The sequence below is a fragment of the Lonchura striata genome, chromosome 9 (assembly GCF_050655825.1).
Source record: "Lonchura striata isolate lonStrDom1 chromosome 9, ASM5065582v1, whole genome shotgun sequence".
NCBI lineage: Eukaryota > Metazoa > Chordata > Aves > Passeriformes > Estrildidae > Lonchura > Lonchura striata.
In genome coordinates this window covers 9,455,159-9,482,172 of record NC_140711.1, presented here as the reverse complement: position 1 = coordinate 9,482,172, position 27,014 = coordinate 9,455,159, and positions in this window count along the sequence as shown.

Genomic DNA, 27,014 nt, shown 5'->3' with positions numbered 1-27,014 from the left:
GTGAACCCTTTCCTGGCCAGAGAGGTGCAATGTTTTGTTTCAAATTTGGTCTTCCCAGTTTTGGCCTGTTTTTTATGCTTACTCAGGAATTTTAATGGAGAGGCAACTCAGCTGGGTGGGATGGTGTCTCCCCAGAGCTGACCCTGGGCAGGGAAGGCTCCTCCTGCAACCATCCTCAGAGTCATTCTTTATCAGCAGCGCTAAGGAGTGTTTTATTCCTGGGGAAAGAAGTAATTTATTAAAATCAAATGAAAGAATGGAGAGAAATAGGGGCTGTTTAGGGTAGAGAGGATGTATTTATCCAAGCTGGAACATAGCCAGGATGCTTAGATTAATTTCTGCATTCTTTCTAGGGATCAGTAATGAGAACAAGTGGCCATTTGTGTCTAGGTTGTCTCTTTCACCCTCTATAGGAGGTGAAAAAATAATCCATATTGCAACGGGCTCCAGAGTTTTGCTGTATTTGAAACATTTCAGCTCAGCTCCCAAAACAAAGAGCTGGCTATTTAAAAGTGTTTGCAGCTCTGATAAAACTTACTCCTAACTGGTAAAAGTTAGTAATGGAGCAGCTCATTAGTCAACACTACCTCTTTCTGTATATTAAATGAAGAATGTTTTTCAAGTAGCAGGAAGCACCTAACAGTATCTAATTATAGAGAGTAGTTGGTAACTATGTCACTTTTATTTTAATGGCACAATCAATTTTATAGATGAAAGTTTGAATTCAAACTTTAGGAAACTGTAGTTTTAGGCAGACAGCCAAAGCTTGAATTACTGTACTTAGTAACTTGAGGGGAGGGAAATTATTTATAGAAGGTTACACATGTCTGTATTTTTTATAAAGAGCTCTTGATTGTTTTTGTTTTATGTCTCTTTGGAACTGTTGACTAGAAATCATATAAGAAAAAATAATAAACTAGATAGCTCAAACCTAAGTGGCCCAAACCAGGAACATATGTGTATGGTTTCAGAATGAATATTAATCAGGACTGTGGCTGGATTTTGGAGTGAAGCTATCATGGTTTAACATGATGGAAACTATTCAGACTTGCCTCTTAACAAAATGATGTTTATGTTTTTGTCTTATTTAATCTGAAGCTGTTTACATTTTCCTCTTATTTATTCCAAGGATATACTTTTCCCTAGCTGAAGGGTTATTTAGACTGGATAGTTTTGAAAAGCTGTGTGATCTCTGAAATTGTAGACAAAAAAACCCTCTTAACTAATGCTGGGGTGTGGTACTCAAATCTCTCCAAACTTCAGATTTTGTACATGGTTTTTAAAAAATAGGCCCTTCAGTGGCCCTTTCTGTAAGGAGTGGTAAAGGTATAGTTGAGGGATTTTATGTCAAATAGAACATGAGCTCATCATGAACCAAAATATCAGAACATTTTTGCATATGCTAATATGTGTTTATTCTCAAAATGTCTCATAATTCATAACTGACTTTCCAGAAGCTGACTTAACCTAAACTTCAGAACTGACTTGACCTAAACTTTTTTTTTTGTTATGTGTTTGGGGTTTTTTTTGAGGAAATTTCTCTTAAAACAAATGAAATGTTAGCGTATTCTTAAAAACATTGTTCTAGGGTAATGTTAAGCTCTCTAATTTGTATTTAAAACTAAAGTTGTTGAGGATTAACTCTTATAATGGATAGGCTAAGAAATAATCTGAATTAGTTTCCTAGAAAACAGATAATTAATGGAGTAAAAGGAGGAACATATGAAGGTGATTGTTTCCTCTTCTATGCACTGGCTTTTCTAGCTAATACCTAAATAAAGGAACAAGGCTATCTCTCCCAGGTTCCACAAAATAATTTCCAATCAATCTTAACAAAAATCAGGGATTTCTGGTTTTGCCCAGTGGCCAAAATGGAAATGCAATTCTGAGCTGGCAGCACTTGAATTAAACTGTGCTTAAATGCACCACAGAGACTCAAAGATCTGCATGTATATTTTATAATATACATGTTCTATAATTTTAGTGACTAAAGGGTTAATATACATAAAATATTTGCTATTCCATACCTGCCAGTTTAATAATATTTTAGGATTATGAGTAGTGGTTTTTAAACACGTTCAAAGCTTGCAAGCTGTGCATTCCAGGCTTTCTGCTAACAGCTGGAAATCCCTAATTATAGTTCACAGGTTACACATTCATCTGGCAAAATCTGTAAATAAACCCTGAAAGGCAAAAATTCCACTTCCATAGTTAAATTCTGAATGCTGCAGACTCCATCACCAAGGAATGGGCAAATAACTCTCCAATAATATTACCATTCTGCACACCAAAAGATTAAAATATCCACCCCTTGCCAGATTAAGAAGGGATTATGATGTTAGCATTTATGAAATACACAGGTTATTTGTAAAGTGAAAATATTTGAAATACTTGGATAAACTTGCTGGTTTCTTGCTGATTTCACGACACAGATAAAAGATAAATGAAACTACATCAAGCTTCCATCTAATGGCAAATCTCTCTCTAAATCTGTATTTTTTGTACTTCTTTTTGGGGGGGCTGAAAATTTATTTATCCAGAGACAAAGTGGTGGATCCAGAGTGATTGTGGACTGAAGTTATCTGCAGTCTCTGCCTCTCACAGTGCAGTGGGTGTCACAAACTTCACTTCAGCTCCCAGATCACCTTCAAGCTTAGCAGCTGCCTGATTTCTTGCTCAGGCTTGCTGGAGCACTGCTATCACTCAGATTCTTCATAATCCAAGCATTTATGCCAGAAAATGTGATTAGAGAATCACCTTTCAGCGAGAGGCAATAGTGCAGCATCCCAGCTGTTGAGTCCTTGACTTGGACTAGAGGTAAAGCAGTAGCTGACTAACCACTCTCTCCCAAACCACAATTAATAAAGTAATGAAAATGGTTAAAATTTAAGGGTTAGGATTAATTTCCCAAAGCAATTATATTTATTCTTAGGATTTCCAATTGATTTAGTTAAGGGAGGTTTGCTCAGATTTTTCAGTAGTTTTTGAGGATAAACATATGTGAATATATAGAACCACGTGACATAATTGTCACTCAATGGCAATTAAAATGCAAGCTTCCATGGAGATACACCCACCAATTAGAGAGATCCATTCCTATCAGTTTTTTTCATTTTTTAGAACTTCTCTATTTGCTTGGATAGAAAACATTTAAGCTATTTATTTATGCACTTAACACAATTAAAACAAAATAAACCAGCCAGAAAAAAAATGTAACTTGCCTGTGATTGTCACACATCAGCCTTACCAGCATCAGCCAGTCTGAGTGTCCTGAGGCACTAGCAGATGTAATGTCTGACAGAAAACTGTTTTGCTGATTTCCTGTTCCAGCAAATATAGGTCTCACTGTGTAACACTCATCATTTAGTTGGCAATCAAGATAATGTGAGGATGTTTGCATTTATAAATGTGTGATTGAGACTGCACCCATTGCTTTCCTTTTCTGTTGCATTTTTGGAAAAGGCTGTTTTTGCTTGCCTTCAGAATTTGTTCTTGCTTAATGAGACTTAGAAAATATGTTCTGTCTGCATTTCTGATCTCTCCTGTGCCACTGTAACCCCTCTGATCACAAGGGTCATGCAGGGTGTGGGGGTGTTTTGTGCTTAGAACTTATAAAACAGTTTGTGCCTCTGAAATACTGCATCCAACAATTAAAGCACCACAAATTAAAACTGCTTATGCAAATACATTTATCTTCTCTAGGCAAACTCCTGTGCAGAGCACTTGGAAAATGTCTGTGCACTGCTGATGTCTTTCATGTGCTCGCTCAACTGTGAATGCATCACCTCTACCTATTTCAAAAAACAAAATCTGTATTTACGTGTCCCTTTATCTGCTGCTCTTAATGGGGTTGTCTCTGCAGAGGTTCTACTTTTCCTTGTGCAGAGGTGGCACTTGCCCTTGGCAAGCAGTGATGGATCAGACCCCGCTGGTGGCTTCTTGTCTGAGCTGGGCTTGGCAGGAGCACAAACCTGCCCGTGCCCCCAGCTCCTGCTCTGGGTGGCTCTGGGGCCAGGGGAGCTCAGCTGCTGCAGAGATGTGCTCTCCCCCAGCAGGGGTGCCACAAATCTGTGCAGTGACCCTAGAAACTGGACAGGTGCCCAAAGATTAATTTACTCTCTACAGCTTTGAGGATTGTTTTTTTTTTTTTTTTAATTTTTTTTTTTATTTGGCATGCTGATGTTGCACATGTTCAGCACAGCACCAAAAGCAGGCATGGTGAAGAAGCAGAGCTCAGGTGAACATGGGAGAAGAGCAGCACATTCACAAAGCCAAGCCTTGTTAGTGCCTCCTTTAGGGGTTGGCTGATCTCTGTGCACTCTTCACCATTAAAGGGAATGTGATCCACAGTAGGTGACACAAATAACCACAGCTGATCCTTGTGGGCCCCTCTGTATCTACAGGCCTGTTCTTTGGGATGGATCTTCTTGTGCAGGCTCCATATGTTCCCAGCTGGCCAAACCCCTGCTCAGTTTTCTTACAGCCACCAGCAGCAGGAGCACACCTCTGTGTGTGAAAATACTCCTTGAAGGACATGGGCAGGGGTGCTCCCAGCACAGAGGTCCTGGGGAAAAGCTGTGCTGTGATGCTCCTCACTCCACAGACCAAGGTTCAGTTATCATTTTCCCAGTTAAACCCACAGGACCATGAAAACAGATTGTTCTGAATCCTGAATAATACTTTTCTAAAAGCGAGATGGGAGCTTATTGCTACCTTGAGCTGTGCTTAAGAGAAAAGTTACAAGAGAGAACGAGGAGTAATTGTTTTAGAAAACAAAGTGGTCATTCTGCCAATCATTTTTATGCACTTATGCTGGAACTCATCCTGCTATATGGGCCTTATGCAACAGAGCAGGAGTCAACATCCTCAATTAATGGATATTTTCATCATTTGTTGTTCTTAACACTGTGCCTCAGTCACAAACCATTTTATCTAACTGTTCCTAAGAGTGAACAACATTCTAAACATTCAGAACTTCAGATGTGTGCGTTTTTAACTGTTTTTATTGCACCTCATGGATCATACTCATTGCACAGCTAGGAAAAGCTCATACTTTTTTGTTACAGATATGATGTTTCATACTTTTGCATATGCAGATTTATGCTGAAAGGGAATTTCTTAATTTGTTGTGGTCAGATATTGTTCAGAATATTGAAGTGTGGCTTACACTGTGTGATCAATTTGCTGCAATTTGGCTTGTTGCTATAAGGAATTTACTGATTAGTCCAGAGGAACGAGAGAAATGTGACATTTAATTATTCAGTGACGAAGGAATGCTTTATCACAGGACAAAGGTACACATAATGAGAACAGGTGGATCATGTGAAAGCACATGGGAAAGTTCTGCAAAGGAAAGAGAGGAAAAATGATTTTGAGAATGGAATTTATTAGCATCTGTGTAAAAAGCCTTTCAGTCCCTTTAATTTGCAGCTGTAAAATGAGTTTACAAGTGGAGGTAGCCAATACTTACAGTTTTAGTGTATGTTACTTTGTTTGGATGTTTGAGACAAACATTTCCACACATGGAGAAAATCAAAGCAATCTGGTTTGTAGCACGTGCTTTGGTGTGCAGTAAGATGTGGAGACTTTTCTAGCTGGCACTTGATAAGAGTGAGCTGTTCCTGTGAAACAGCATATTCTCTTAATTATTTATAGAGCTACAGGAAGGACTAACGGGTTGGAAGTGGTTGCTTTAGGAAAGCAACCCACCTGCATCTCCTGGGTAATAACCCTGATGCTGAATTTATGTTGCTCATGCATATGATAGCTGCAAAATATTAAAAAGAGTTGCATAAAACCCCAAACAAAAAAAAATTACATTTCTGTTAGAGAATTATTCTTAAAGCAAATTGGCTTTTGTTGTTTTCTTAACCCTGTGCTCAAGTTTCAACAACCTCTGATGATTTCAGCAAAGCAAATTGCAATGATGCCTGGAAAGCACAATCCCTGAGCAAATACTTGGGAAAATGACCTTCAATATCAGGGCTAATGGAACAAGATCTATTCTTCATTATACTGGTAAAAAACCCAGCCCATATGGATTTTGATGCAATGTTTATCTTTGTGCAGGGCTCTAAACAATGTTGTTCTTCTGTGGGGAGAGAATGTGTTGCAAAGCTAGAGCATTAAGACCATTGAATATTGCTAGACATGGTCTGTAACATCTTCACTAATTCATTTTAATACTTGATTCTTACATGGCTGTGCCCAAGTGTACTGATCGTGTGAAGAGTTGCTGTGCTATGGAGAGAGCAGCTTCTCCTCCAATGAGGAGGGCAAAAATGCTGAAAGAAGCAGAGAGGGAATGGGGGCACTGGTGTATTTAATTTTTGTTCTTGTCCTACTAAGAAATCCCATCTCAAGCTAAACTGCTCTAATCTCAATGTAGCTTAAAGTGGGAGAAAGGGTACACTGCACTGCCAACTTAAGAGCTCACACACTTATGGTTTTATAGTTTATTCTCTGAACCAGAGGTGAACATGGATCCAGTCTCTGCCTTGCACAGATTCCCTCTGTGCTGCTGTGGGATGTTCTTATTGCCCTTCAACTGCAAAATTGCCCTCTCTGAAGAGGTGTAAAGTACGTTGCCTGCTAATAGTCCTCTAGAGGGAAAGAGGAATGATTATATCAATTTCTACCTTCAGCATTATTGAAAAAAATATAGATTTACATGTGCACTCAGACACATGCATGTGTGTAGCTGCAGCAGCATAAATGGCTGCTGCAAGGGAATTCCTCAAAGTGTCATGGAAATAAAAGTATTCAGCTGGGCAGGAAAGGAGAAGAAATGAGAATTTCACTGCTTCAGCTTAGATTCTGCAGATAACTAAAGGTAATTTTTTGTGCATGGCAATGATTTATTCTTGCCTGCTTTCCTACCCAGTCATCCTTTGTGCAGACAAGAAACTGCAGTGATGTCCTTTTAAGCCTTAAAACAGAGACCCAGAAGGGTTTTGGTTTTGTGTTTGGTCTGTTTGGCTTTTCCCTGAAAAAAACCAAAGCCTAATAATTCTTAGCCTGTGTTTGAGCTTGTGTGTTGTAAATAAGCAGTCATTAACAGAAGCCCTTGGATTACCTGCTATTCTGTGGTGAGGTAGGGTGAGTGACTAATGAAACATCTTCTCCCTGTCTTTTGTCTTTACATAGCAGTGGTTTTTTAGCTCCCCATCTAGCATGCTTCTGGAGGTGCTGGTTGGGTGGAAAATATCATCAGACCTGATGAACATTGGCATAATTACATTATAATCACCTAATGACCATTAATATAGTGGAATGTTCATGAAGAAATAAGTTAATTTCAAAGAAATATATTAATGTGATAGTTTTAGTAAATTTTCCTGGATTTTTTGCAGTTTGATCCTTTTGCTGTGTGGTAGCTTTGGAATCACAGTATATCACACTGGTGAGGTCACCAGAGGCAGTACAACAGTCTGCCAATGACTCTCCATAGCTTTGAAACTTAAAATCCATCTCACTTGACAGGGAGGAATATTTGTAGAATATTAAGGTGTATTTTCTTTCTTTCTTTCTTCTTTTTTTTTTTTTTAATTATTATGTTTTTTTTTTTTAAATGTGGAAAACTTGAGGTCAGGAGATTTTTTTTGTAAAACAAGTAAGCTCAGGGTTTGTCCATTTGTTGTGGCCCATGTATATGCTCACTCCCTGGATGCTTCATTGAGACATGTGGGTACTCCAGGGCAATATTCCGCCTGCTGCAATCTGACTTGTGTTCCACAGGTGTCTCCTGAAAGTAATGTGAAGATGATTAGACTTCTAAATTAACTTTCAGTTAGTTTTCAATTCTCTCTGCTTCAGGCACCTCTGAGTCTTGTACAGCACCCTATGCCACGGGGTTTTGCTCTCATTTACACAGCCTTTTAAGTTCTCTAATACAAACAGTAAACTCACACTTGTAACTCTGAGAACACTGAGCAGAGTTTCTCCTGGTCTACTGTGCAGTGTTTGAGCTCCAAGTCAGACACCTGGAATTTGGGCTAAGACTGCTGACAATCCACCAATTGTGCTAGCAGCTTTGGCTGTGTAAACACCTGTGTTTCTGAGGCACAGATAGGAAATTTGTTCATTTTATATGGGCTACCAGCAGCCTTCAAACAGGAGTGATTTTTAGCCAGCCTGGTCTTGCCAGGTTTGATATGGCTTTGTGCCATGTGCTCGATTTAAACTGGTAACTTGAGTAGCCAGATCTCATTTCTGAGCACCTGAGCTATGCAGAAAGCTGGTTTTACTTTAAACTTAAATGGTTTTGCAAAGCTCTGCAGCAGAGTATCCACACATCACAAATGATGTAACCTGACAGACATAAAGTGGAATTAAAGTGAAATACATGTACTGGTTAAAACAAAATCATCTCTGTCATGAATGAGAAAAACAAAACAGATGGAACTATGTACTTGGTCATGCATCAGGAGATTCTCAGACTCTTGTACTATAGTGTAATTTAATAAAGGGGAAAGCCCTTCAATATTCAAAATGCAATAAAGTGAAAAATGTGATTTTGTAATCATGCTGGAATTTAGTATCAATAACTGCAAAATAAAGAGTGCATTGATGACATGACATTAGAGCTTAAGAAGAATATGCACATTGATTTATGAATGATTGAGTTGATATGCGCTTCAATTGTAGTGTTACCAGCATGCTTAATAGTGGCTTTATAGCATACCCCATGCTAAAAGACTTTAGTGTACCTCATGCTAGAAGGAAGATTATATTGTTAGTGAGTAGAGTTGTGGTCAAAATAAAGGGCAGTGTCCTAAGTGTTGGAATCTTGGATGCTGAGAATTTTAAACTTTCTGTGCTGAAAGGCACAGAATTCCAAGAGAGCACTGAATTTGACCTGAGGCTGTGGAGAAGACTTCCAAAATTGATTAATAGCACTGGGATTACGGGTGTGTAGTTGGTTAGAAGTCTGTAATATCACAGGGTGGAAAACTTAGATTTTGGGTTTTTTAGACTATAGAAATAAATATAAAGCAAGATGGAGGTTTTAGGGTGGAGGCAGGTTGTTCTTTATCTTCTTCTTCCTTCATGGGTTTGGTGACATTTTGTGATTGGACAGAAAAGTCCATATTGTGGGCTTCAAGGGATCAGTTATTGGGTTAAAAGGGAAAACAATCCAGGTGTCATTTATTAATTGGGTAGTTTAGTTTTAGTTCAGCCTTAAAAGACCTTGAAACTGTACATCTAGGGCCATTTTGGTGCTGTTTTTCCTGCACATAGTCTGGTGCAGAGGGTGTGCTGAAGTTTTGATAAGATTACAATAAACAAGAAGCTGAAGACCAAAAAGGTCCAATGTGTCTCTCATTCCTGACACAGATCTGCCCCTGTTAGGAAGAGGCCCAGTGTGGGGCCAGCAAACTGATAACTGGTGCCCCATGTGAGTCCTTCACTAGGACTTGGATAGACAGCTCTCCCCATCTGGAAAAGTGCTCAGGAAGAGTTCCAAGCAGGCAATTCTTCACACACTCTTTGTTCTCCATCACTGCAAGATGAAGCAGTTTGGGGTAATGGTTTTCCTGGAGTGGGTTGGAGCCACAGGGAAGTCAGCATCTTCATGGTTGGAACACCAAGGTTCCACTGGGAAAGCCTCATCCTTCCAGGGGCAGGGAGCAGTGCCCACAGTGCTGCTTGGCAGCTGCATGGGGAGAATGTGCATGAGAAATTACACATTGTGAGGCACAGATTAAACAAGATAAGGCTACAGGCTTCACTCTCGTGTGCCACAAATGCTGTTGCAGTTATTTGTAAAGAGGTGATTGTATGCAGACAGTCCTACCTAGGGATGATTTCAGTATCTGACTAATTTCTGTGCTTTGTGTAATCTGCCTTATTCCATTGCTTTGCTGGGCAGGCAAAGCCTGTGCTGCATGTACTGTACAAATCCCTTCTCAGATCAGAGTAACAATGCAGAATGCAGGGAGGATAAATGCCTTTGAACTTATGTTAAAGCTCACAAAGTCACTTCAGGTACATTGGTGACAATTTTATCCAGCTCTTAATATACAAATATTTTCTGTGCTCTTTTTCTCTTGCAATAATAAATACAAATAACCAAAGTCTTTTCTGTCCTACACAGTTTAATCCCAACAATGTGGTTGGGATCCAGGAAGAAGAGATCTTAGGTACCAGAAGTCCTTGGGGATTTTTATTACTGGAAATGGGATCTTTGCCAGAATCTGCAAACTGTCTTTCTAGAGAAGACAAGATAAAATGGCCTCTTAGTATAGGATTGTGCCAGACTTTTCATTTTCAGGAATCTGATTTTATTTTTTTTCTACTTAGAAGACAGTCAACTTTATTTGTAAATTAGTTGAAAAAGAAATAAATAAAATGAAAGGGAGGGGTAAAACCAGTGACATTTTAAGCTACAGAAGCCTCCGTGGAAAACAAATTTCTCTTGGCAATCAAGATAGCTTAACAACCATACACACATTGTCAAAGGGAAAAATTACATTTTTCCTTAACACAGATCATATACAAATGACTGATTTCTCTTTCAAGTTCAGGCACAAAGGGGCTGTTTATTTATATTCAGAGTCTGACCTAGCTCTTGAAGAGATGGGGAATGGTGGCTAACAGCCTCTCAAAATGCTTCTCAGCAAGGAGTGTAGGATAACAATCAGTGTAAGTATAAATAGCTCAGAATGGTGATAACAGGAGTGAAGTTGTTGCTCCAGATAATTTGCAATGCTTGCCCACTTAGATACAATCAGAAAGGTTGTTTTTTTTTTTTTTTTTTTTTTTACAGCACATATCAGTTTTAAAGCTGCTTTCGATACCTTCTACTTTTCCTCTGCTTGGTATGTGCTAGGGGCCCGTGTCTACAGAAGCAGCATCACCTTCTTCTCCCTTTAATTAGTGTGGATAAAAGTAAAGTGCTCTTGCAGCATGCTCAGTTTTAGAGATCTACTGCTCAGTTCTGGCAGCTTGGTGTGTACTTGCAATACCCACCAATTCCAGGTGGTTTGTATCCTGTCTTGCATTCACACAGGGTTGTTCAGCTTACAAAATCATGCAAAATCTGGATGTGTTCAGCAGAGTACAACTTACACCAAGAGGAAGGTAATGATGTGTAAAGAATTGCATAAGAATATTCTTATAATGCTTTTCCCCCCAAGGCTTTGTACTTCTAGTGGTGCTGCTTTGACAGGATGTTTCCCAGCTTTAACTTGCCTTTGGAGTCTCCTTTTAGTTGTGTTCTTTGCTAAACTCGTGTAATTTGCTATGTTAAATGGACTTTCCCATTTAATTTTGAGGTGAGTAGAAAAGAAACATTGTCCTTGGTTGGTCCCACTGTTGTTCATACACCTTGCCTTGCAGGATTGTGGGTTTTTTTGAGATTTATATACAGTACCCCCATAATGGCAGAGGAAATGGTGGCTGTGTGAATTAGGCTTGTCTCCCCCACAGAACAGTGTAGCTGGGTTCTTCAGCTCTAAAACCAGTATCACCCTATCTCTCTAATCTTTTTATAGCCCTACTGAATTGATAGAGATTGGGGCAGGATGGATATGAAACTGCTAATATTACTCAACTGCATTCAAATAAATTTATAGTTGACAAATACTTTTTTTTTTTAATAGTAGGAAACCTGATATTACCTTTATAGGTATAGATTTTAAAGTGGCATTGCTCAGCCTTCTAGTCTTGCTGGTCACTGCATGCTTTATTCCTCTTCCAGAGCTAACAAGGAAGATGATAGACAGAAACTTTGGAAAGTACAGCATGACCAGGAAGCTCTCTGTATTATCAAGTGAGATGAACAGACGTGCACCACTCAAGGAAATTGCAGAACCATAAAGAGCAGAAACCTTATTTCAAAGGGAGTCTTCACTAAACAGTTTTTTGTTTGTGTGTTTAACATTATGTGATCTAGGAGCCTAGGTTTTACTTGGTTGACACCAACACTTTTAAAACAAGCTTGTGAATTGCTGGTGCTCTTTGTGTAACTGTGTGTGTTTCTGTCTGTCAGCTACACTGCAGGAACCTGTGTGCTCTTTGCAAGAGGAAGTTTTAGTATATCTAACTAGAGGTGTCTTGAAAACTAGAGTTTTACAGAACATTTGTAGAAGGCTCACTGAAGGTTGCTGTTCAAGTTGAATACTTGAAAATGCAGGTTTCCTTCCTGGAACAGTGGAAACACACCTGGCAAAGGAGCTTATTGATGTCCTCTTGGAAAATATTACTTGGTAAGGGCTGGACTATGTAATGGATGCATTTCTAAAGAAAGGCTGAAACAGGAAGGCTTCTGAGTACCACAAAATTAATCTTCAGGTACTTCTGAAGATTTGTATTTTCAATACAACTCTGCTGATGAAATAGGGACTATAGAAAAAATAAACAAATTTGAAGCCTACAGCACATACAACTGGGCTGCTTTTTCTGGGCTGCTTCCCGACTTTGTTTTCTGCTAAAACTATTTACACCTTGTTTTTATCTTGCTAGATTAGAACTTTCTGTCCTGAAGCACTTAATTAAATGCTGGTTTTACTGTTAGTTTAATACCATGTCTATTAGCAGTTTAAGAATGGAGACAGAAGATTGAGCAACACCTCAAACTGAAAAAGTTTCTTACAGCTCACCAAGACACTGAACAAAATAAGGTTTTTAGCTTAAGGAAACCTGAGAATACATTAAAATGCTTGATCTGTTTTTTTCTGTCAGTGCAGGATTTCTTCATTTACAGTTTCATCAGTGTAGTGCTGGATGAATCAGCCACAGATTTCCAGTGAACAATAAGTAAAGGAATGCTCTTTATTGTTAAGACAGAATTAAATCCACCAGAAATAGAAGCTGAGAGAACTTAAAAGCAAGTGTGAGTTAAATGAATAGTGTAGTCTTGCTGGTGAGACATAAAACGAAGGGCCTGATTGCTTATGGTTATTAACAATCCAATGGCTCTTTTTGTAGGGCAGGGCACAGTAGCCCCAGTGTCCTGGCCCATTTCCAAATATGTGTTCATTCTCCTTCAAATCTCCCTGAAGTATCAATTTGATATGGTATTCGCTCCTCTCTTTCCTCTCATAAACCAATATGTATTGAGGCTACTGTTTCCCAAGCCAGGAGCAGAACTTGGGGATTCTCCAAAATAAATAAAAAAGTTATTTTTGTTGTTATAGTGCAAGTACTTCCTGACATACCTTTTCCTTGCATCAGTACAAGGAAGTGCAGTAAATTCAGTGCTCATCCCTCTGTGGGATCCCAGTATATTGGAGAAAGTTGATTTGCTCTGAAACACATACTTTTGTTTGTTCATGCTCCCCTTTTCTGGCAGTTTGACGTATGATCTTGCTATGACCAACCTTTAATTCTGTATGATGTACCTTGTCTGTGTGTAGCAATATTCCTCCCTCCTTTCTTGCTGAATGGATATTTATTACTGATGAAAACCTCAGGATCTTTCTCTTAAACCTGGAGATTGGTGTGTACAATTTTAGGGTTTGTGTTGAGATGCAAGGAAAGTGTGTCTGGGTGTTGGTCTCTTCCCTGAGATGCAAGGAAGATTTTCTCTGTACCAGCCCAGTCACTTTTCCATCAGCTGGGAGAGCTCAGCAAGGATGTTCACGGGTGCTGCACGTGGCATTTGCTCTGGGTGAGGGTCTCTGCTGCTGGGTTTGGTCACAGGGACAAGGGGAACAGGGTGCTCTCCTGCCCAGAAATGATGGAGTGGCCTCTTCAGCTGCGTGATGGGAGGAGGGGGGTTGGTGGTGGAGCATAAAGACAACTGCAGGGAGCAGAGCCTGATTCAGAACCTCTAGATTTGGGTGTGCTGCTTGCAAAAGCTGAAGTGCTGTGTTTTTCTGCCAGTGATGAAATTTCTAGTTGTACCTCAATGAGTCTTTCTGACCTGGGTGGCCTATAAGTAAACACAAGCTAATGCCTTATGAACAGTTGAGAAAATGCTGTATGACTCTTCTATTTAGAAACTTGTTACAGCAAACAGTGCTAAAATTTTTATTTCAATATTAAGATTATATGTGCTACTCACATTATTCTCAACTTCTTGTGAAAAATCTGTTAACACACTTGAAGTTCTATTTTTTTAAATAGAACTGCATTGTTCTGCATAGCAAGTGTTAATTGACTTTGGAAGACTGTCGCACCATTCTTCCTAACCTGAACTTTCTCCCTGATAATGAGATTGTTTTCTTGATGGACTCCCCCAGAAATTTCAATGCAGCATCATTTCTAGTGCAAACCAGAAAGTAAATTTGGTCTGGATTCCAGACATGCACAGAGCAGAGTTTCCATTAAAGTGTGAGAAATCTAGAACATCATCCTGTTCCAGTAAAAGGGGACAAGCATATCTCCTCACAAGCTCACTATGAGATAAGACTTCATAAGAATTTTTGATATTTTTCTAGAATCAAATATTATTCTCAGGAAGGTACAGAACTTCCAAAATAACATCTTGCTTTTTGCAACCTAATCTTGCAAGAAATTTATGATGAGGAAGTGTTTTGGAAAGGAGATTTCTGTGATTTTCACCTGTGTATTTCTCATGGTTTGATGCTGGCCCAATGCCAGGCCACCCACAAGAGTTCCTTGCTCACCCTCCCCTGCCACAGCTGGGCAAAGGAGAGGAAAAAAAAGCCAACAAAAGCTTCATGAGTTGAGATAGGGGCTGGGAGAAACACTTCAAGGGCAAAGCATGTTGAACTTAAGGTTGCAAAGTGAATTTATTACTAACAGAATCAGAGAAGGATAAGGAGAAGTGAAATAAGCCCTTAAAACACCTTTTTCCCCCTGCCCTTCCCACCGACAGTGCAGGGAGACAGGCTGTGGGGGTTTTGGCCAGTTCATCACCGAGATTTTCTCCCCTGCTCGGGAGAGGAGCCCTTGCTCCTCCGGGGGTCCCTCCCAGGGGCCTTTGGCACACCTGAGCATGGAGCCAGCTCTCCGTGACCTGCCCCGCTCCCTCGAGCAGCACCTGCAGCTCCTGCTGCAGCGTGAACCCCCATGGGCACACACCCTCCTGCTGCTGCTGCTGCAGCGTGCCTCGCTTCCCACGGCCATTCCTGCCAGGACAGCCTGCTCCGGCCTGGGGCAGGGCCTCTGCCTCCTCCGGGCCTCCTCCAGCACCCATGCTCCAGGTGGGCATCTCCCCCGGGGCAGACAGTCATCTCTGCATCCCCCATGCATCCCCAGGGGCTGTGGGTGGATCTCTGCATCCCCCATGCATCCCCAGGGGCTGTGGGTGGATCTCTGCATCCCCCAGGCATCCCCAGGGGCTCTGGGTGGATCTCTGCATCCCCAATGGATCCCTGTGGGCTGTGGGTGGATCTCTGCATCCCCCATGCATCCCCAGGGGCTGTGTGTGGATCTCTGCATCCCCCATGCATCCCCAGGGGCTGTGGGTGGATCTCTGCATCCCCAGGGGCTGTGGGTGGATCTCTGCATCCCCCATGGATCCCCAGGGGCTGTGGGTGGATCTCTGCATCCCCCATGGATCCCCAGGGGCTGTGGGTGGATCTCTGCATCCCCCATGGATCCCCAGGGGCTGTGGGTGGATCTCTGCATCCCCCATAGATCCCCAGGGGCTGTGGGTGGATCTCTGCATCCCCAGGGGCTGTGGGTGGATCTCTGCATCCCCCATGCATCCCCAGGGGCTGTGGGTGGATCTCTGCATCCCCAGGGGCTGTGGGTGGATCTCTGCATCCCCCATGCATCCCCAGGGGCTGTGGGTGGATCTCTGCATCCCCCAGGGATCCCCATGAAGGGGCACAGCTGCTTCACCATGGTCTCACCATGGCTGCAGAAGAATCCTGGCTCTGGCCCCTGGAGCACCTCCAGCCCCTCCTTCTCCACCAACCTCAGCGTCTCTCCATGTTGTTCCCCTCAGATGTTCCCACCTCCTCCTCCTCTTTAACCAGAACCAAAACCTGTGACTTTGTTTTGATTTTCTTCTTAAATATGCCATCACAGAGGCATTAGCAACCTCTGTCATTGGCCCAGTTTTGGCCAGCAGCATGTCCATCTTCAGAGCCACCAGAGACTGGCTCTGCTGGACGTGGTGGAAGCCTCCAGGAGCTTTTCACAGGAGCCATCTCTGTGGCCCCTCTTCTACCAAAAGCCAGGCTGTGCAAAGCCAATGCAATATTAGGGGATGTTATCATTGGTACACTTGTCAGCATAGCTGAAGTGAAAGGATGAGTCCTTTTAAACGTGCATGTCTATTAAAAATACTTAAATGTATATAGAGATATATAACATGTGTATTTTTTGTTAGGAATATTGTCAGATCTGTTAGGCTGGGGCTGTCAGCAGATGAGCAACAGGATCTGTGTAAGACCAGCATCAGCCTGGAATGTCCAATGGAGACATCCTGGGCTCAGTTCAGTGATCTAAAAGTAGTGCTCAGTGATATCTGAGGTGTCCCAGTGATCCAAGGATTCCCCATTAAGCTGCAGGTACAGCAGGAAACTCAAACACTCCCAGCTGAAGCTGGGTGGGGTTCCCCAGGACATCTCACCAACAGCTGTGCTGGGGCAATGGATTGAGCCTTTCACCCATGTCAGAGACAAAATTTTTACTGACTTCCCTGGGACCCTATTTTTCATTTATAAGAATTAAATAGAGCCAAATTAAATCTCACCATTTTCTTGCAACAGCTTCTGAAAGCTCCTCATCCTGGGATTACTTCTGCATGCTGCTGACTAGAGTTGTGTTAGAAGAGGTATATGAGAAATCCCCTGAGCCTTTCATTGTTTTCAGAATTTGTTTTGTGAGTTGTTTCTTTTAATGCAATAACCTAACTTCAAATTTTATCAAAAAACAAGTAAAGAAAATCTCTGAGAAAAAAAATGTGGAAAATGATACGATACTGTCATTTTCTTGTTTTTAATTGCTGTGAAAATATATTGTTGGGCTTTCTGAATTGCTATACTCAGTAAGCAGCAAACACAATTAAAGGCAGAATATACTGCATCACAACATATACTAAATTAATTTATCTCGACAAATTTCATGTAGTTTAAATAATTCATACTGTACTTTTATTAAAATCTGAAAGGAAAAGTAATGAATTCTTGGTTGCATAGTGTCTTACTGTAAACCTCTTACATTATTAAAATTATAAATGTAATCACTTGAAACAGTTGCTTTTTTTTTTTTTCCAAATAAAACGGAGGTGACTTTTTGCAGAAAATGATGATATGAGAAAAGTTGGAGGTAAAAGGAAATTCTTAAATGTGATATTGCACAGATCCCAGTGCAATGCCAGGGCACCCAGTGTTGTCTCCACCCTGTACAAATCAGGGACTAGAGATGTGGGGAGGGGTTAAAGAATTTGCAAACAGCCATCCACAGAAACAGTGGCACAAGTGGAAACAAGACTTTAAGAACTATGTTCTTTTTCAAATTACTTTTCTTCACTGCACTAGCACCCCTAACATTCCTGTGCAATGATTTTTTGTCATTATACAATATTTCTTTCCATTATGATTTCTCTGTGGCTTTGTCTCCAGTGACTGTTGACCACCATTGTACATGTTTGTGATGAATGTCTTCATCCTGCTTTTTAATCTAGTTCTGGTTTATGGTTCTTGAAAAAAAAAATTAGGTATTTCCTGTGAGAAAGATTTAAACTCTCTTGCTGCATGAAAACTTTACCCTCTCCTCTACAGAGTCTCCTGAGCATAAGGATGGGAACAGAAGAGCATAACCTCAGATGCAATAGAAAGCAGCTGGAGAAGATGATTCTTAACAAAGAAAAGGCTGGTTTTGTGCAAATTCTAACAGACTGATACAATATTAGCTGAAAACCTGTCTTATAGAAACAAAACTGCTTCTGAAGAGTATGTTTGACAGCCATCATTGAGCTTATATTTGCTGAAAATTTCTTTCCTCTTAGAAGTTCTTTTCCTATTTGAAGTGTGATTGTGAAATAGGTGAACCATAATCATCATCATAACTATAATGTAAACCATTTTTTCCCTCCTAACCTTTTCTGAGAGCTGTTTTGTGGAAAGCATGCTCTGAATGGGAGGGCAGGCTGTGTTCCCTCTGAATTCCTGATGCTGTGGTTCTGCTCCTTCCCAAGGCCCTTCTCAGTACTTCAGCATGGGGCGGATGGCTTTTGCTGTTCCCTGTGACAGCACGGTCTTCTGACCTTCTAAATGACATTGTCCTCACTCTGTTTCCTCTCACCAAGTCCCAGTTCCTTTGTCTTCTCCCCATTTAGTTTGGAGGTGATGATTTTAGCCTCATTACAAACCCATTACAGGATCCAGTGTCACTGGCAGGAATTCAAGAAAGGCTCCATAATGCAATAGTTGGCCATTTGCAGAGGAGTGTCATAAAGAGAAGCTTCCCCAAAGACCAGTGGGTTCCAGCCTCTTTAATGCTCTGCTCATTTTAATGGATGCCAAATTCTCATGCAGTGTTTAAAGTATAGTAATAACATACCTATAAAGCATGACTAAAAGATGTGCACACTGTAAAATGTTGCAAAATCTACATTTGACCACGTGAGCAAGCTGTGCTGTAGCTTCCCATTTAAATACAGAAAGTCTTTTAAGTGTTTTTTCCTGGTACTGAAGAATTTTTGGAGGATTTTTGTGTCCTACAATATGTGTGAGATTTTTCTTTCATGTCCCTCCCTGAGAAGCTGACATTCATAGGACCCCTAAAAATCAGCTGAAATGTCTAACAGCATTCAGGCATTGTGGTAAACCAAAACCTCGCTAAGGAGGTCACATCTGCAAGAGCTGACAAGCAATTACAGACCCTACAGATTGCAGGTAAGTAGGAAAACTTTTCAGATTTTGTTCTTATTAAGGAAACCAACTAAAAATAGCCCTTTGTCTATCCTTAGGGTCTTGGTTGTATGCACACATGCAGAGACATGAACTCATTTGTACAGACTCTCCTCTTGCTCTTGTTTTTGCTCAAAACTGTAGTTCTGGGAATATAGCTGGATCAGCGGGTTGGCAGAAATGAGGTAACAATGCCATTGGGGAAGACAATATATTGAAATCCAGAAGAATAGGATAGTTTTATTTTTCATACTTTTTTAAACCAAACATCTTTCAGATTTCACCATATTTGAGGTTTTTTAGCTCCAGTGAATTTTATTATCTTTACTTTATGCCATCCAAAGTGAACTGATTGACCGCTGAGCTCCCAAATGTGTCACCACTGACACAGACAAGTCCAGGAAAGAAAACCTGAGGTTGTTTAGTTTCTACAGATGCAGTGCTATGGCTGACAGGCTGAACAATTTCTTCTTGAAGTCAGGAGTTGATGAAATTGTCTCCAGCCTGTGAACTTCCATTAGATTTGTGTGATGGTGCCTCATCTCTGACTGTGAATCAGGATCTCATTGACTTGTTGATGTGTTACTCTGCATGTTTGGATACACTGCTCTTCCTTCAAGTTCTTTTTTTTTTTATTGTTGTTTTGTTGTGGTTTTTTTTTTTTTTTTTTTTTTTTTTTTTTTTTTTTTTCATTTAAACTCTGTTAATTTTCTTACTTACAGTTTTAGGGAAGTTCAAATCATACCCTGAATGTGTCTTTGGATGAGTTGTAGCCTCTTCTTGAGAGACTTCTACTGTTTTAAATCACAGGAAGACCATCTGGCTTTAAAAATGCCCATATAGTTTGCAACATGTGGACTAGATAATGATTTTCCTCTGGGAATGTAGACACTATCATTCACTGGCAAGTTTTTAAAACTTGTATTATTCTCTTCTTAACTGTGCTGAGAAGAATGAAGAATCCATCTATTCACTGTGGACAGAAATAGGCAGTTAAAGCTGTATTCATGAGGTTTTCTTGGTTTGACTGAAAACTATCTGAATCCCAGTTGTATCACTTAAAGCTCTTCACACAAGACAAATCACTGAATCAGTGAAATGTTTAAGTGAATCATGAATCAGTGTTTTAAATGCAGGCAAAATTTTCCCTGGAAGGGCAGGCATGGCTTGGGCAAGTGAATCAGAAATGAATTACACCCAACTTGGTTGGTTTGCAATCCCATATGCTAAAGATTTGAACAAAGCAGCAGACTGGGGATAAACCATCTAAAACAGCCTTGTTTGAGCTTGGTTGAACTGTTGTGGTTCATTGTTCCTCATAGCATGCTCTTCCTAACCTAGGTTTTTATTTTGTTAGCTTTTAAGCACATGAAATATTACATATTTATTTATGCAACCTCTTTTTATTTTATCTCTAGTGGACTTTTTGTAGTGTATCCCCAATCCATAAGGATTTGATCTTCTCTTGCAAGTAGAATTCTTCTCACCTGCACACAAGAACACCTAGCAACCATATTAGCCCCAGAAGAGCCAGTATTTTAGGGTGTTTCAGAACATTAATAGAAAAATTAATTAAATGTGAAAATAAGTGAAGATGTTTTACTCTACCTTATACAATAGATATATTTTCCTACTGTAATGTAACCTGGAACTGTTTCAGAAACAAATAACTTCTTCAAATGTTTATTCAGCTAGAGTTTCTACATGGTTGTGAATTACACAATACATCATACTCATAAAGTCAGTAGAGTTAGCAGCAGTTCTCTCAAAAAACCCTCCTGCTTTTATTCAACACTTCAGTGAAGAGCTTCTTCCATTCAGACCTTCCTGGCCCTAGTTAACTTCTTCCCATTTCTTTTCCACCAACCTTTTCCTAGTTAAAAATGAAATTGTTTGTTTTGCTAAGCTGTTGCATGATTTTGACGTACCTGTCTCTGACAAAAAGGCTATAAACTAATCTACCAGTTTTCTGTTTCAGTAGCAGATTAAATATATTTTGTAGCATAGATTATTTTTGGAAAAACAATCTGGGGAGAAATTTACTATGTTATCCGATGTACTTATTAAAGTACATTACTTTTTCAAAAACAACTATGATTTCTTGATATGTGTGCATTAGGAAAGTTAAACTGAAACTTAATCCATAGGAATTAAATGTAGATTGCATAAATGGCATCAGTTCCTTCTCCCAACCCTCATTCAAAATTAAAGAGGCTTTAATTTGGCTTAGAAACAGAAGTAAATTCAAATGTATTTGTTTTACTTTGTATTAATTCTGAAGAAAAGCTTCCATGTAGTAGTTTAACATAACTAGCTTTGAAAATTCTGTAAAAAAATACGAAAAAATGCAGAGAATTTGAGTTATGCTACTTCATGATTTGATATAGCTCATGTGTGTACTCATAGTTTTCAGCTACAAAAATAAAAAAAAGCAAGCTAGAAGCTTCACATAGCTCAAAAATCTGGCTTTTTTTCCAAAAGCATCTGATTTCTATTGCTGATGATCTAAGCAGAAGATAAATTTGACAGCCCTCTTTGCAGATAAAACGGGAAAGGTGAAGCTATGAAAAAGAATGATGGCAGCATCTGCTGCTGCAAAAATTACCAGTGAGCCGAGAGCCAATCTCGTCCTGAACCCCCAATTGCCACAATAAATGTGGCAGCAGTGCAGGCATGTGGAGAGCTGCTTTGGAGGAGGGAAACAATCTGCATGATAACACAGAATACAGAATATTGGTCAGGAGATGTTATTTGTGTGCTTCCTTACCAAAGAAGCCCTTCTCTGAATGGGATGAATCCCTCCCTGTGGCAGTGGGGCTGTGCTGCCTGCAGCACAGGATGGTGCTCATTCATTCACATGCAGCACAGCCTCAGCCACCCCTGCTTCCTGCAGCTCAGCATCCCAGTAATAACCAGCTGCAGGGGACATTTGTGCTCCTGTGGCCAGAGTAGATATACAGCCTGTTTATACTTAAATTGAGGCAGAAACTACAAACAAGTATTTTTAATAAGCTATGATTATCCAAATGTCTGCTCTGAAAAGAACAGACTGTACAGTTGCAACTTGGGATGCATTTGCCTTATAATAGAGACACAAAAAAGCAGCTAGGAAAGCCAGTTCAGAAACTTTTGCTAGGTTTTGTCTAAAGTCTTAACTGAAGAATATGATGGGGGAACTTTTTTTAATTCTCACTAGAGTTAGTGGGTAGGAAAAAGATCCTTGCCATATGAGGTTAGCCAAAATCCTTCTGGGCCAATAAACTCTCCCTCTAGTGGTACCCTCTAAGAGAAGTTTTGGGGATTTTTTGGCAGGAGTTGGGGAGCAAGCTAAATAAAGAGTGGAATGACACTTCTTCCTAGTTACTCTTCTGCATTCCTATATTCTATGGTTTTGGCAATTCCAGAGCTGCAGGTAATATTTGTTTTATTTATATAATAGCCTAGGTGCAAATCTATTGTCTAAATTATGTGGGGTTTTTTTAGCTTTTTGTTCTGTGGTTTTTTTTTGTTTTTTTTTTTTTTTTTTAAACTGGCCAATGACTTTGGCACACACAACATCCTGTGGCAAGGAATTCAACAATTAAGTTATGCATTGTGTGAAAGAGTACTTCCTTTTGTTTGTTTTAAACCTGTTGCCTGATAATTTAATTTGGTGCGTGCTGGTGTTTTTATGCTTAAAGAATTTGCAAGAACCTCAGTAATTAGTAAGAAACACCACAGAAATCTAGTGTAAAACAAGACATTAAAATGTATTGATATGACCTGTGCATAGCTAGCATTCAAATTCACTGTCAATGACTAGGCTTGTAATAAAAAGTATCTTTTTATAGCATTTTTATATAAGTCTGTTGTGCTTGATTCTGTCCACTATAATGAAGTAATATCTGTCTTCAGGATTATTAATGTGGAGCCTTTTTATGTCTTTCTTTTTTTAATTTAGGATACATTGGCTCACACATCTTAAGCACAGGTCTATATTTTTTCAGGATGATTATAAAACATGTGTAGTATCAGCTTTCTAGCTTTAGAAGAATATAAATGGCAAATTTGAACACTATTTATTTGAAAATTCTAAGGTTGAGGAAGTTTATTTGCATTTCTAGTGGTTATCAGATTTCAGAAACCCAACTTGTGTAACTAGGTTTTATACTGGTCTGGAATTTTCTGTCCTATTTTGCTTGCTATTACATATGTACAGGCAGAGGAATGGTTATGGGTATATTTGAGCAGGAGATTCATTTTGAGTCCTGTGCTGACCTTTGCTCTGCAAAAGTTATTGACTGGAATCACACCAAGCTAGTGCCTAAGTGCAGCATGCTCCTGTGTCACGGACAATTTGGCATGGAGGAGCAAAACTCTGAATTTATTGTTTTTCTTTAAAAAACACAGTCCTCAAGATCCACATCGAGCCAGTATATTGCAAGTTATTGCTGTAATATTTTGTTTGTTCATTTTCTTAACAAATATCATCTTCTGATGGATTCAGAGTGTTAACCCAAAGATCCCTGCCAGCAGTCCCAGGCTGAGGGCTGGATGCAGACACAGCCCCTGTGCAGTCTCTGGGGTGCAGACACAGCCCCTGTGCAGTCTCTGGGATGCAGACACAGCCCCTGTGCAGACTCTGGGATGCAGACACAGCCCCTGTGCAGTCTCTGGGATGCAGACACAGCCCCTGTGCAGACTCTGGGATGCAGACACAGCCCCTGTGCAGACTCTGGGATGCAGACACAGCCCCTGTGCAGACTCTGGGATGCAGACACAGCCCCTGTGCAGTCTCTGGGGTGCAGACACAGCCCCTGTGCAGTCTCTGGGGTGCAGACACAGCCCCTGTGCAGTCTCTGGGGTGCAGACACAGCCCCTGTGCAGTCTCTGGGGTGCAGACACAGCCCCTGTGCAGACTCTGGGGTGCAGACACAGCCCCTGTGCAGACTCTGGGGTGCAGACACAGCCCCTGTGCAGTCTCTGGGGTGCAGACACAGCCCCTGTGCAGACTCTGGGGTGCAAACACACCTGGCTTGGGCACAATGAGTTCCCCAGGCTTCAGCCTTGACCCTTTGGGCTCCCAAGAGCAGACGGGTCCTTGTGGATTGGGGTGTGGGTGTGATGAGTGCATCCCTGCATGGAGATGAGCTTGACTTGAGCAGATATGACACATCAAGCAATGGAATAGTTTGGTTAATTAGTAAAAGCAGCTTAATGAAGGGTGGTTTCTGAACATAAGCTGGAGCTGCATAGCCGAAGGTAGCCAGCTGAAGAAAGAGCTGCATTCAAAAGGCTCACAGTGAGTTCTCATTTAGCATTGCATGCAGTGCTAATATTATTTCAATTCCAATAACTGGGAGATACATACATAAAATTTCCTTAACTTTAATTTGTCAGGGCAGTTCTGCCTACAAAATTTAGACAGACAAATATGTGCTTCTGGAAATCAACTAACAAAGCAGAGACTCTGGCTTAAGAATGCTGCTTCTAATGTTACTTTGTCATAAATCTACAGCTGTGAAGCAGGAATTGCTCACCAGTTGTGGAGATGATAAATAGAGGTTATTATTGCTCAGTTGGCTAAATATTTTGGGAGAACATAGTAACAGCAGACAAGGTTTGCCAACAACCTTCCTGAGATGCACAGCTTTTCCCATGTGGCTGTGCTGTGCAAAAAGCAGGACTGAAAAAGCAGCTCAGAAGATCTTTAGTTTGTCCATTGAATTGCTGCCTGCTTATCAGGAACAGAGCTTGGCTTGGCAGGCAGAGCTGGTGGTGGTAACACGTATTTGAGCCTGGAATTCGCCGTTCATAAAACGTGAGACGCGCATTCCCGGCCACAGTAGATCCTGTGGAGGGCTTGGGCTTTTTCCTTCTCCTCTTCTGGGAGGAAATGTAAGTGATGGCGTTGGAGTGGAACTGAGGTGCTGAGCTGGAGATCGTGCCAGTGGCTCGTGGTAGCACAGCAGGCTTGTGCCCAGGGGAGCACGGAGCAGTTTCCCTGCCTGCAGACAGATGATGTTGATATGCACACCTTGGCCGGAGAGCTGGTAAAAGGAAGTGCAGGGAGGGTCAAGGGGAGGAAGATCAAAGTAAGTAATCCTGAGCAAAAGGCCTGCTGGCTCCCTATAAGCAGGGTGGAAACAAGAGGAATTGTTATTTTACTGGCAGGGATTGCCCAGGTAGGAAGTGTTTTGCTGCCACAGTGCTTAACCCTGTGTTGGCTGGAGCTTTCTCATAGGACTGTAATGGAGAGGTTGTTTCATGATCTTGGGGTTGTTGCAGACCACCCTTTAATGTGGGTTGCTAACTGTAAATATGGATTAGCATTGGATTTTGCAGGAAATTTGTTTATTTCTAAACATATTTATTTCTTGGCTCAGTATTAGGGAATAGGGCATTTCAGAGTGACTAATTCCAAAAATCATAGATTCAGCTTTGTTTTCTTAGTGCCAAATAATTTCTAGGCTGCAGCATCTATCAGGTATATTCAGAAAGGTGGTTAAGAAATACCTTCTTGCTTCACCCACCATAAACCAGGTATTTTAAAATAAAAATTAGAATTGCAAGATTCCCTTTATAAATACAGAAGTAGTTTTGGGTAAGAATATTTTATTCAAACTCTTTCAACTTCTGGTATAAAAAATACTGATAAAATTGATGCAGGAAAAAAAAACTTATTACAGGGATAAGCATGATGATGACTTCACCATATTTTAAAATGTTGCTGGAAGCATGAAAGGAAGCCTTCTTTGGGCTCTCATTGCATTGAAATTATTCCATTAAAGTAGTAAGAAGATCACACATGTAAACATTAAAACGACCATATATAAGAATAAAATTCAGCACCTAACTTTGTATTTTTACAGAGGTCAGAAAAATCCCCTTGTGGTGAGTGCACGAACAGGCTGGGAATAGGGTCAGATTTCCTACGTGCATTCCCAAGGTTCTGACTGACAGCAGCACCTCTCCTTCCAGGAGCCCCAGAGAGACCCGGGCAGTGCCACTGGAGAGCTCAGCAGACACACACTCTCATGGGAGAGGCAAATTTGCAACTGAAGGAAGTTCTTAGCAAAGTGGTAATCCTGGAGCATGAACAGCTTTTTGTAATAATTTCTGAGGGCTTTTCAACATTTCATTCTTCACAGAAAATGCCTCCGGAGCTAAATAGAATGTCATAACCAGGCTCTGAGATTTCTGAGTCATCTTAGGGAATTGTGGCCTCAATTCCAATAACAGGAGCTCTGTTATCAACTTTTATGGGCCTGCATGCCTTCTATAGAATAGTTCCTTAAATTTAATAATACTAGAATAAAATGAAATAAAACATTCTCAATTGAATTCTTCTATTTTGGAGGGTAATTTTTATAGATTCCTATTAAATTCTAGGCAACATTTCAATGATGGAGGTTTATCTTCTCTTTCAACGATATTAGACATAAAAGATCTCAGGGGGTGTCTCTGATGAATAATGCTTGCTCTCTTCTAGTTCCAGAAGGAGGAGGAGTGCAGCAGAAAGGCACATAATTACCTTGGTGCAGAGCCACGCTGCTGCTGCTGCCTCAGTGCTCCTGGCAGGAGAGGTAATGGTGTTCCTGGGTGCTGTGCTGATAATCCAGCTCACACAGAGCTAGGTGTGGTGTTGTAAGATGTCATCAGATTATGCAAGATAGAAATGCTCTGAGATCTTACCAGCAGCTCTTTTTATGGAATCCTACTTGAAAGAAAGAAAGGATCCTGCAGTAGGAATGCCAGTGCCCAGGTACTGTTGTTTTAATAGGAATACTACTGAATCACCAGCCTGTTTAATTAGACCTATAAAAGTTATTTAGCAAGGTGTGGATTTGGGCTTGGGGGAGGAATATCAAGAGCACAGCATGTCTGGAAAAGTGTCTATAAAAATCCATCTATAAAAGTCTCTTACTATGTGGTCTAATTAAGGTCTGGATAGAGCACATGCATTACTCTGCAAAACAAACAGGTTGGTTTCTGTTTGACGCACTTTATTTTTATAACCTGATTACAAACTGAAAGAGTTTGTTAATTTAGCCTTAGTTTGGGTATACAGAAGAAAGCAGTGCTTGTCACTGGTTTGGATCAACCCTACTCAAGGCATTCTTTGGAAATAAACACAACCAAATCAAGTTGTATCAAATAACTGCTCTTTCAAATAGTTAATTTGCTTTTTCTTGTTGGTGTAAGGCTAGATTATAAACATATCAGTGGTATCCAGGGTTTGCCTGCTGCCTGAGGAAA